Source organism: Gopherus evgoodei, chromosome 6, assembly GCF_007399415.2.
Source record: "Gopherus evgoodei ecotype Sinaloan lineage chromosome 6, rGopEvg1_v1.p, whole genome shotgun sequence".
NCBI classification, from domain to species: domain Eukaryota; kingdom Metazoa; phylum Chordata; order Testudines; family Testudinidae; genus Gopherus; species Gopherus evgoodei.
In genome coordinates this window covers 8084613-8097710 of record NC_044327.1, presented here as the reverse complement: position 1 = coordinate 8097710, position 13098 = coordinate 8084613, and the positions used below count along the sequence as shown (strand labels likewise).

General features: G+C 41.7%; 1 long non-coding RNA gene across 1 annotated transcript; it reads left to right on the top strand.

Moving 5' to 3' along the window:
• The first annotated feature begins 1378 nt into the window (after positions 1-1378).
• LOC115653423 lies at positions 1379-12847 on the top strand. Its single transcript, XR_004000918.1, has 5 exons — positions 1379-1511; positions 3673-3750; positions 10936-11066; positions 12134-12246; positions 12661-12847. It is a non-coding gene; the product is annotated as an uncharacterized LOC115653423 (long non-coding RNA).
• Positions 12848-13098: the final 251 nt, after the last annotated feature.

The window sequence follows — 13098 nt, the reverse complement described above, 5'->3', positions numbered from 1 at the left end:
CTCCCCTCTCCACTGTTGAAGAGCAGAGCTAATTTTGATTCCATTAGGAGTCCATCTAGAGGCTGCTGACCTGAATTCACATTGGGCCAATGGTGCACCAGCGCTGGGGCTCCCCTACTACAAGCTGAAATCACTAAAAGAGCTAAGCTTACTGAGCTGAGATCACTGAGTGCTGTGTTAACTAGTGGGGGAGCCTGAAGATCTATCGCTAAGCGGCTGGTAGAGCGGAGCAGGTTGGAGCAGCCCATGGAACAGTGAGCAGAGTGGAGCGGTTTGCAGGGATGGCTGGAGTGACTCACGGGTCGGCTGGAGGAGCAGCACAGTGGGTGTAGTGGAGCTCGTTGTGGTGAAGGCTGGAGCAGAACTCCACGAAGAGGCAGAACAGTTGGCCCTGGCCCACGTACGGTGCCCCTTAACACTCTATGTGTGTGTGACCCCCCTATTTCCACCCAGGCTGGGGGGGGTAAAACTCTGCAGATATACTTTTGAACTCCTGGGGTGGCACTGACCAGAGACTTTCGGGTTGTTGGATTTCGCGGTGATTGGACTTAAGACCCTAAGGGGGAAAGGACATTGCCAAACGTACTTGGAGGGGAGTTTTTGCTTATGGTTTGTGTTATAATCCTGTTTGTAGTGTTTCTCCAGCATGATGCTGCATTGTTTCCCTCCTTTATTAAAAGGATTTTGCTACACTCAGACTCTGTGCTTGTGAGTGGGGAAGTATTGCCTCCTAGAGGCGCCCGAGGGGGTGATATGTAATTGTCCCAGGTCACTGGGTGGGGGCTCGAGCCGGTTTTGCATTGTGTTGTTGAAACGGATCCCCTGGATACTGCACCTGGCCCTTGTTGCTGCCAACTCAGAGGGGCAGAAGGGTTACATCTATTATAACAGGGTTTAAAGTATTTTCTGCATGGTTTAAGCAAGATTTGTTTTATTCTTTTTGTTGTAAAAATTGTCTGAATTCCATTAATGTATTACCTGATTTTTTTTTAATAGCATGAAGGAGTCTGTCTCTCATGTGGGATTTGTGGGATCTAAGGGTTTTACCAATGGGAGCGAGATAAAAATATAAGAAACAATGTGGGATCAGGTGGGAGTGGGTATTGCGGAGCAGGATGAGAGCGAGTTTAAAAAAGTAATGCCACACAGGCCTCTAGCCTGGAAAAGGGAGCCCTGGAAACCACCGGAGGATGGCACTTTTATGTGGCAGGTGCTGTTTTTAGTGTGCAGTACATGCAAGTAGGGGGAACAGCTACAAAAGCATGTGGTTTATGGAGACTTCTAGTGGGGAGAAAGCCATGAAACACTGCTTCCTATAGTCGGCTTTCTCTCTTGGCTCTTCTCCTGCATAAAGAGAGGAGAACATGAGGCCTCCAGAGCTTTTGGTGGTCTTACTGTCTGTCTTGTTTCATTCCATAGCAATGTAGAATGCATCTTAGGATATCTAACATTCTGAAAGAACAAAGTTTGCTGCTAGCTAGAAAACGTTCTTTCCTCTCTTCAGATTAGAGGTGAGTGAATTTCACCTTCACATATTGATGTCAGATAACATTTTCAAACTTGGCCCTATCTTCATTAACTTCTTAGTGATTATCTCTTGTCCGACAGCTCACCCTAGCTGATGGACTTATGTAACTGACAAAGGTTCTGATCCTACAAGTAAGTACACTAGCATGGAGTCTGAATAAGACTCTGAACAGGTGCAGAAGTCCACACCCATGCACTTCCTTGCAGGAAGTAGCAAATTGTAAGTTTTACAACTGACTAGCAAAGGAAAAGAATTAGTCTTTGATCAATAGTCACATTTACTTGATTTTTCATGAGTATTTGCACTGTTAAAGCGTTAGCACAAGATCATTCATGGAAAGCAAATATGAAAAGAACAAAACACACTAGCATTTAAATTCGCTTTCCTGTTGCAGCTACAGAATATGAATACTCAACCACAGAACTATTGTTCACTGAACTGAATTGTACTTGTACCTCATATGCACCAACATAACAAGCCTGTGAGTGCTGACTTAAAAATTATACACCAAAGCTTCACTATATTTATGTGGCTCACAAATTCTTGGTGCTCTTCCTTTTCATTTTGGTCTGTTCTTAATTTGAACTTGAGTAATGGTGATAAGCATTAGGCCCAGATTTTTAAAGATATTTAGATGCTTAAAGGTGCAGGTAGGTTCCTAATGAGATTTTTCAGAAGCATCAATAGACTTTGGGTGCCTAGGTGCTTTAGAGAAACTGCACTGCTCATCTATCTGCGTGCTTAGGCACCTAAATACCTTTAAAAAGTCTGGCCCTATGTTTCTAGTAATTCAAATAAAGCCAGAAGTAACATTAAAATGTCAAGTTGAGATTTTTTCAGCATAAATACATACTTCTTTGTTTGCATGGTACACCTCTACCCTGATATAACGCTGTCCTTGGGAGCCAAAAAAACTTACCGTGTTATAGGTGAAACCACATTATATCGAACTTGCTTTGATCCACCGGAGCACGCAGCGCTGCCCGCCCGGAGCGCTGCTTTGCCACGTTATATCCGAATTTGTGTTATATCAGATGGCGTTATATCGGGGTAGAGGTGTACTGAGTTCAGATGCTTCTTGACTTCAAGTCTCTGGTGCAGATTGGGCTCACCCTCTGAATCTTAAGTCACTGCTTGACTGTCACAGAAAAAAATACTGTTGCTGTGCGTAGTTGTTAGCTTTGCTCCAAATATTAGGGGCATGTAAACCCTGGTTGCAATTAATTAATTTCCTTAAATCACTGCCCTGTTTGCCGATGAAGACAGGAGGAAAATAATGTTATCTTATGAATATTAAGTCCTGCTTACCTCAACACCTGGTTATGATCATTTCACAGTCTGTTTATCTTCTCTTCAAATTCCACTTTTTCTTGCCTTAGAAGAGCTCTGAAAAGAGAGGAATTGTTTTTCACATTAAATGGAAGTTTGAAAATAAAATTTTCAACAAACTTAATTGGATCAGGTCTCTGCTGACACACAGTACAGATTTTTGGATCTAATCTGTCTTTCCATATGCGTAATGCACTGCTCTAATAAATTATATATTTATAAACAATCTAGTATAGTATTTTTCTTTAACATTTTCTTCTAGTTCTGATCTAGTTACTGCTCACCTTTTTGGCCAGGTTATTTGTACAGTGATAATGCATAAAAGTTAATCTCCAGTAAGTAATGGGCATCCTAGACACTGTACAAAGTAAAATATAGTCCTTGTCCCAAAGCTTAGCTACCATTTGGTTCAATACCTTTTTCAGTGGTTGTGGCATGTTTCCCTGAAACTAAGTTTTCAGACCATTTGAACATAAGGCTATTTCCCCTCCTGGTGACTCATTATAACTTGGGGGAGCCTAAGGTATTGGGAGATGGTAGGGATATGTCTGTTGTTGTAGACTGGAGGGGGAGGAGAAGGTAAAAGCATAAATCCATTTCTGTATATTTGGTTACCAAACTTGTATCTAGGCAGGTACTTAAAAACTAGAACTTTAATTTCCATTGGGAAGGAAATTCTGTTTGTACATCTCCTTCTTTATGGGGCCTACCTGATGCTCTTAGTACATGCCATACTTCTGGAGATCATGTTTGTATTATGTTTTAAAAGTATTTATTACAAGGAAAAACTAAATAATATATTACTTTTTGTCTAGATAAAATGTGTGATCAGATCAGCGATGCTGTCCTTGATGCCCATATCAGAGTTGATCCAGACGCTAAGGTTGCTTGTGGTAAGTACTCTTTGCTGATTAATAAAAAATTAAATTTAAAAGAGTAAAATAAATAATACTCTACATTTGCATAGCTTTGCATTCAAGGATTTGTTTATTAGATGGCCAAAAAGCCACAAGTCCATAATTAAGAAAGAAGACAACTTTGGCTAAAACCCCAAATGGGTTCAGTGTTAAGTGAAAGCAATAGTTACAAATGAAAAAAGGAATATATACCAAAGGGGGAAATAGCACTGGATATAAAATAGAAGTTCTGAAGTGTCTCAAGGAAGCTAAAAACACCAGAGAAAAATCCAAAGCTGGCAGGACTAAGGACAATAAAGAGTTGAAGTATATTGGGGGGGGGGAGATATGTTCAATAAATATTTCTGTTCTCTTTTTGTAAAGAACCATGATCATATACTGGTATCACATGAGGATGATGAAGTATTTTCCAGTCTATTAGTGAATGAGAATGACATTAGACAGCATCTGCTAGGGATAAATATTTTAAAATCAGCAGGCCCCGAGAACTTGCACCTACAAATCCTAAAAGAATTGGATGAGGAGATCCTTGGCTTGATGGTGTTAATTCTTAATAAATCTTAGAATAGCAAGGAAATTCTGGAAGAGTACTAATGTGCCAGTATTCAGAAAGGGCAAGCAGGATGTTCCAGGGCGTCCCAGGTTGATTACCCTGACATCAATCCTGGGGAAAATAATGGAAAAGCTGATACAGGAATCAGTGAACAATTAAAGGATAGGAGTATAATTAATGCTAGTCAATGTGGTTTTATGGAAAATAAGTCTTGTCAAACAAACCCGGTTTTATTCTTTGAGATTACAGGTTGGTTGATAAAGGTAACTTTGTGTATGTAATAAATGTAGTGGTTTTTTTTTATCAGACATTTGCCGTAGTGCTGCATGATATTCTGATTCAATGTTAGCATTATACAGTATCAATAGAGCATATGTTATGTAGATTAAAAACTGGCTAACTGACAGATCTCAAAGTAGTTGTCAAAGAGGAGTCTGTGAATGGGGGTGTTTCTTGTAGGTTCTGCATCTGTTCTAGACGTGAGGCTATTCAAACTTTGAATCAATGATCTAGAAGTAAACATAAAATCACTGCCAATAAAATTTGTAGGTAAATGAAGATTAACCAAGTGGTAAATAAAGAGGAGGTCAGAGTGGTCGTACAGATTGATCTGGATCACTTGGTAAGCTGGACCTACTCAAACATAATTTGTTTTAATACAAACAAATGCCAGGATATATATCTAGGACGAAGGAATGCAGGCCATACCTATAGAAGAGGAACTGTATCTTGGACATCAGTGACTTTGAAAAGAATGCAGGGATCATAGTATATTGCGAAATTGGAGAGGGTGCAGAGAAGCCACAAAGCGAACTGAGGGCTAGAGAAAATGTCGAACAAACTTAAGGAACTCTATCTATTTTGCTCATCAGAAATAAGATTGAGATATGACTTGATTACAGTATATAAGTACCTTCATGGGGAGAAAATACCAGGTACTACAGTGCTCTTTATTCTGGAAAAGAGCGGCATAACAAGAACCAGTAGCTGAAAGCTGAAGCCAGACAAATTCAAATTTAGAAACAAGGCACAGTGTTTTAACAGAGAGGATAATTAACCATGAGAACAAACTACCAAGGGCGGCTGTGGATTCTCCATCTCTTGATGTCTTCAAATCAAGACTGGGTGCCTTTCTGGAAGATATACTTTAGTCAGGCACAAGTTACTGGGCTCACTATAGGCTAAATGGGTGAAATTTAATGGCCTGTGATGTTTAGGAGGTCAGACTAGATGATCTAATGGTCTCTTCTGGCCTTAAACTCTATGAATCTGTGTAGGCTCTCAAAGCAATATATGTACACAAGTTAATCTTAACATCCTGTTACACAGCTATTAATTTCATTTTACAAATCTGTTAAAGCTAGCTATAGACTCATAGACTCTAGGACTGGATGGGACCTCGAGAGGTCATCGAGTCCAGTCCCTTGCCCTCATGGCAGGACCAAATACTGTCTAGACCATCCCTAATAGACATTTATCTAACCTACTCTTAAATATCTCCAGAGATGGAGATTCCACAACTTCCCTAGGCAATCTATTCCAGTGTTTAACTACCCTGACAGTTAGGAACTTTTTCCTAATGTCCAACCTAAATCTCCCTTGCTGCAGTTTAAGCCCATTGCTTCTTGTTCTATCATTGGAGGCTAAGGTGAACAAGTTTTCTCCCTCCTCCTGATGACACCCTTTTAGATACCTGAAAACTGCTATCATGTCCCCTCTCATCTTCTCTTTTCCAAACAAAACAAACCCAATTCCTTCAGCCTTCCTTCATAGGTCATGTTCTCAAGACCTTTAATCATTCTTGTTGCTCTTCTCTGGACCCTCTCCAATTTCTCCACATCTTTCTTGAAATGTGGTGCCCAGAACTGGACACAATACTCCAGCTGAGGCCTAACCAGCGCAGAGTAAAGCGGAAGAATGACTTCTCGTGTCTTGTTTACAACACACCTGTTAATGCATCCAAGAATCATGTTTGCTTTTTTTGCAACAGTATCACACTGTTGACTCATATTAAGCTTGTGGTCCACTATGACCCCTAGATCTCTTTCTGCCATACTTCTTCCTAGACAGTCTCTTCCCATTCTGTATGTGTGAAACTGATTGTTCCTTCCTAAGTGGAGCACTTTGCATTTGTCTTTATTGAACTTCATCCTGTTTACCTCAGACCATTTCTCCAATTTGTTCAGATCATTTTGAATTTTGACCCTGTCCTCCAAAGCAGTTGCAATCCCTCCCAGTTTGGTATCATCTGCAAACTTAATAAGCATACTTTCTATGCCAACATCTAAGTCGTTGATGAAGATATTGAACAGAGCCGGTCCCAAAACAGACCCCTGCGGAACCCCACTTGTTATACCTTTCCAGCAGGATTGGGAGCCATTAATAACTACTCTCTGAGTACGGTTATCCAGCCAGTTATGCACCCACTTTATAGTAGCCCCATCTAAATTGTATATGGGTGAAAAGTTACTAGGTGAAAATGTAGTTTTGAAGGCCTCAATTTCACTTTCCATGAAGTTTCATAAACTAATTCTTTTTGCGAATGGGCTCTGAAAATTGTCTTCCAGCACCACCTTAATCTGAGACAGACATCTGCTTCATCAAAGTACTGCTGACATGGTGGTAGCAGTACATCCAGACTGAAGATGCTGCCACAGGTTGAAGGAGGATAGATCAGGAGATGGAGTAGCTATTCTACTAAATTTTTCTGAGTTCAAGTGCAGCAAAATCTCACTTGAATCAAAATCATTTTAGGGCATCTCTTTAATCAGAAATGGGAGATGAGAATCACTAGAGTGTGCTGCTAATCTATAAACCTCTAGACAGCTAAGGCTTCCCAGAGACTCCAAGAGATACTATCTGAAACTGAAGTTCACAAGACTCTCCTTGAGAGTCTGAAACATCTGTGTAGACAGCACCTCTGATACAATTGTGCAAAACCTTTGACATTTTGGGATTCACCAAGGCCACTAAGGTATTTGGTCACCATCTACCTTGAGTCTGGGAGTCACCCGCTGCTAGTTCTCCGGTGGCAACAAAGGAGGTGACCCACACTCAAATGGGCAGTATGCAACCATCATGAGCCATTGACCAGCAGGAGAATTGTACAGAAAAGATTTACAGTTCTGCAAGAGACAGTTGCACAAGCACCACACAACGGGGATTGCTCAACTCTATGACTTAGCTAGGACCATCAGGACATGTTTGGGCCACTATATTTCCTGGGACATGAATTGAGAGTATAAAATAAGGGACAGTGGCATCGTGAGACAATTACTCTCCTCCCCCACCTACACTGAAGGCGGCAATAATAATGGGAAGACAAAGACTTCAAACTGAGAAGGAAATTCAGTTTGTGTATTAAGATATGTAACTTGCTTGTGACATCCAGTGGGTTGGGAAAAGCTATTTGATTCAAATCCTCCTTAGTCTAATAGAGTTTAGAATTTAGATTGTTGTTTTACTTTTCATTTCTTAGGTAGCTGTCTTTGACCTTAATGCCTACCACTTATATTCACTTAAAATCTGTCTTTCTGTAGTTAATACACTTATTTTAATGTTTTATCTTTACCAGTGAGTTTGTCTAAATTCATGGGGAATTTGCTCAGATTAGAAAGACTGGTGCACTTGCATTATTCTTAGATGAAGTGGCAAACTAATTAATGAACCTGCATTGTTCAAGAGAAGGTCTTGAGCAATGTAAAACAATACATTTCTGGGGTGCAAGACTGGGGGAATTTGCTGGTGTTTCTCTGTGTATGGTTCATGAGTGGCTTAGAGAGTATTCATGTAATTTAGCTGGGCGTTTCCCTGCATGTTTTTAACTAAGTGACCACAGCACATGAAGAGGTTTGCTGCTAGTCACGAACAAGGCATTGAAAGAGACAGCCCAGGCTGGAGAGTTAAGGAGTGTGATGAAGTGGGAATGTTCTTGATGTGTTATGTGAATGCTGAGTGGGGAGTATTGACCTGGGAAGGTTGCAGGGGAGTTGTGCTGGGATGGCCTGCCTTGGGGAAGGGAGCATACCTGAGTGTGTAACCTGGCCGGGAAATGGAGGGGAGCCCCGACAGGGCTTGGGCTTCCCGACAGGGCTGTGACCTCCCTGGGGGCCCTAGATGGACCTAACTAAAGGGGGTCCTGTTGTTTGTACCGGCAAGACCTGTTTTGGACTGTGTTCCTGTCATCCAAATAAACCTCTGTTTTACTGGCTGGCTAAGAGTCATGTCTGACTGCAAAGTGGGGGTGCAGGACCCTCTGGCTTCTCCAGGACCCCGCCTGGGTGGACGGAGGGGCAGAGGATGCTAAATGCTCCAAGGTCAGACCCAGGAAGGTGAAGACGTGTGAGCTTCTTGCCCTGAAGACAGTCTGCTTCAAGGGAGAGGAGGCTCCTCAAAGTCCTGACTGGCTTTGTGGGGAGCAGTTCCAGAGCATCGCCTGGGGACTCTGTGACAAGGGGGCACAGCTATCCCGCAGTTTCAGGTTGTACCCCGGGTATCCCATCACAGCTTCACCCTGGTTTTGCCCAAACTGATTACTCCTTGCAGACTGACCTTAGTATCTTTCCAGCTCTGAATTCATCCCAAAGTTGTCCTACTGTAGAGATCCTCATAGAGAAAGTGGTGTTTGCTGCCTTTACAGAGATATTAAACACTCCAGCTTGCTAGGTTGCTGGAAGCACACACTTTACTGAACTTACAGAGCACTGATGATTTATAATGAAAGCAAAGCAAGTGTATTAACCAAAGAACATGGATTAAGTGATACCAAATATGCAAGATAAAGGTAGAGCTGGTTACAAGCAAATAAAAGTGAAAATATGAATCTAAAAGTCTAAAAATCTAGCAAGATACACGGTCTTTATTCAATTCTGTCATCCACAGTCGCCTTTCCAGCTTTTGCTGGCCAGGACTCATCAGAGAGATCAAATCATGTGGTTTCTTTGTCTCCTAAGGTAAAGAATAAAGATGGAATCTCCCTCTGTTCCTTATATCCCTGAAGGGATGTCTTAGTCTTACAAGTCAGAAAGGCCTTCTGGGAATTCAGTCTCCTACGTCTCTCTGGGGTGCAGGTAGAGTGACCAGATGTCTTGATTTTATAGGGACAGTCCCGATATTTGGGGCTTTTTCTTATATAGACTCCTATTACGCCCCAGCCCCATCTCGATTTTTCCCACTTGCTATCTGGTCACCCTAGGTGCAGGAGCCATGTTGATTCTCTGTCTCTCTGGTTCAGGATCAGAATAAATCCCGCTGGTTTAGCTTGGTGGCTCTATGTATTGCTAACATGGAAATTAAGGTAAACTCACATTTCTTTGTCTAGGACAGACCTGTTTATCACCTGGGATAGGCTGTCTGGCTGTAAACACGTTCCAGTAACATCATAGTGAGGGAATTCATAATTAACACATGCATTTTGCTATATAAATAATCAGCATCTTACTAGCTTTCATATACCTCGCAAGGCTTATTTTGTACACCTATTGCAGTAGTGCAAAGGGTGTGAGTACAGGGGTGCCTCGGACATTTATGATAGCAGGTTGTGACCCACCTTGGATTTAACACAGGTGGGTATCCAGCCCCACACCCAATAAGCAATAATGGTCTGTGGACAGAGGTATTGTTTGGGCTCAATGATTTTGGTTGGTTGGTTTTTTGTTTTGAGGGCGAGGAGCAGCTCCTGTCTTTCATCTGATTGTGTTTTAACTTTAGACAAAGGTGCCTGCGGCTCAGGACAGTCACTTTGTTGTACGTGCTGTAAATTGAGAGACTGTATTGTAGTAGCACCTGGGGGGGCTCACTTAAAATCTGACCTTGCTGGGCTTGCCGCTGTAGACACTAAGGTCCAGGTTTTTAAAGGTATTTAGGGATTGCTGCAATCAGTGCCACAATGTCTAATTGATTTAGGAGCCTAAATACTCTTTTCAAAAGGGATTTAAGCACTTGGGAGCCTAATTCCCATAAGCTGTCAATGGCATTTTGGCTCCTAAGTGTCTAGGCATTGAAACATTCTGCACAACAGTGGCTAAATTCCTAAGTAATAGTCTAAGACTATTCCTGCCCCCAAAGTTTACAGTCTAAACCAAGATAAGAGGCATCAAGTGGGTGCAACAGGCAATTGGAAGGGAAGAGTCACAGGATCACAGGGTCACACTTTAAAGTGCTATGAATTGTCTCCTTGGTCTGCTGAACAGCCAGATGTCATGGCAACAGGCACCTGATGGAGTGTAGAGCCATTCTGATGATGCTTGCTCTTTACTGAGATCTCTCCCCATGTCCAGGGCTAGGAGGAGCTGTCTTGCTGGCTTGGCACCACCAGGGGATTCAGTTTCACCAAGGGAATCTTAGGTGGCCAGAACAGTATAAAGCAACTGGAGTAGGCAGGAGGATCCATCCCACACTGTTGCAAAGGACAAGAGTCTGCGATTGGTATCAAGATGACAAGTTTAAAAATTAGGCCAAGCTTAAGACTTATTTACTGAAACAATTCCGCAACGTGTTCCATCCAGTCAGCCTCAAACTGTACTACACTGTTGCTTCTAGGACCAAATACTCTTTCAAAAACCTATACACACAGCGAGAACTTTCATTTTACTGTAATGTTATTTCAGCTCTACAGTATGTGTGGCCAAAACAGGGATGATCTTGCTCTGTGGAGAGATCACTTCCAAAGCTGTAGTGGATTATCAGCAAATTGTGTGAGACCCCCTCAAGAGGATAGGCTATGATGACTCTTCAAAAGGTGAGTTATGTACTTGCTTCCTGGTTCATAGTCAGTTCTGTCAAATTCCTCTGTAAAGTCCTCAGTGAAATAACATCATGGATGACTCTGATCCTGCAAGAGGAAAAAAGATAATATAAATATGGATGTGTATTGGATGTGGCCTTGAGTTGACATGTCACTCAGAAATTGATTGTTAGAAGTGCTGAACCCCCACCATTCCCAATGAAGTAGTAGAATTGGAGCATGCACAAATGACAGGATGGTTAGGCATGGAATACGGCTTGTCTGTAGGCAAATGGCTTATTATAAAAACAGGAGAATTGGGCTTGGTTTGAGTAAACTGTGAGACTTGAAGTTCATGCACAAGGGAATTCTTCAATATTCCTGCCAATGTACTACATGCATCTGACGAAGTGGGTATTCACCCACGAAAGCTCATGCTCCAAAACGTCTGTTAGTCTATAAGGTGCCACAAGATTCTTTGCTGCTTTTACAGATCCAGACTAACACGGCTACCCCTCTGATACCTACAAATGTAGTTGCTACAATGGGTTTCTGCAGCAGTGAATCCCCAACGTGACTATTCTACATCAGCATTTCCCTAAATTTGTCTCGGATATACTTTTGTCTAGTTTCATCAAGTGCCCTTTACAAGAGACAATGAATAAAAGCTCTGCTTCCTTTCACAACACTCTTCAAAATTTCCTACTTAAATGACTTTAGGCATTGGCATTTGTCCACCAATAACAGAATATGGACAATGTCTCTGGTTGTGACACCTTTGTGATAGAATCTGACACCTCATGAAAAGCATGAGCTTCTGCTAATTAGCCTTAACAACCAGAATAGCTTGGGGACTGTAATGTGCAAATATTTATGCATGGCCTACCCGCTGGAGGAGACAAAGCCAAGCTGCTGGCAAAAGGTTAATTCCTACACTTCGTGTTTGTAACCCAAATACCTCAAATCTCCAGCCAACCTTTTTTGTCCTATCTATGAAGTGATGCTTTTATAGCTGACTTATTTCTGAAAACAAACAAAAGAAGAATATTGTGGTATCATTCGCTTCTACTTCTCTTCACCAGGATTAGGCTATAAGACTTGTGCAGTGCTGGTAGCTCTAGAACAACAGTGTGAAGAAATCAAACATGCTGTCTCCCATGGCAAGAGTGACGATGATGTTGGAGCTGGGAACCAGGTAAAGTGTCTTTATTTTAAACATTTAGAGCCTAGTCCAATATACCGTATAGTCTTTTTTTTTTTAAATGTATACATGGTAGATAATTAAAGCATGTGGGTTTGAACTAAATATTGTGTACATGATTAATAACAAGGCCAAGAAAACCTGGCCCGTATTGGTTTCAACAAGTGCTGCCTTCACATATCCAATGACTCTAAAGGCTAAAGCTACAATTAAACTTTTTGTTATGGCAGGTGTCATCAGGTGGCACTGTTAGTCTTTCAAGTTCTTAGTGTGAGCAAATTTTGATTCTTAAAAGGACATGCTATGGTGTTTTGGGTTATGGAGGGTTGTGTGTACAGGTGGCTTTGGGAGCGGGTGTGGAGCTGTGCAAACAACAGGAGTTCACCCTTTTTCTTGGTCTCTGATTAGAGTGGGTTCTTGATGAGATGGAGTTATTTCTTGGGAACCAGGCAATGCTGTTGGTCAGAGATTCCTGGAAGAAGGGATTACACTGGTCGGCTGTTTGATTTCAAGACTGGTGTATGTGTTAAGAAGCAAGTGACACTACACTCAGACTCCATGTCACAGATGCCTGGTCCCAAGAACAGAAAATGGAAATAAATGCCTTGGTATTATGTTTTATTTTCTGTTGCCTCAATGCAAGGTTTGATGTTTGGTTATGCCACTGATGAAACTGAGGAATGCATGCCTCTAACAATCTTACTTGCACACAAGCTTAATGCAAAAATTAAAGCCCTGGAGAGGAGTGGAACATGGCCCTGGATTAGACTAGAGGGGAAAACACAGGTTAGTAAATAATACGGATTATAAATCAGATTTAAAAAGGGCCGTGCCCCTTAACTTGCA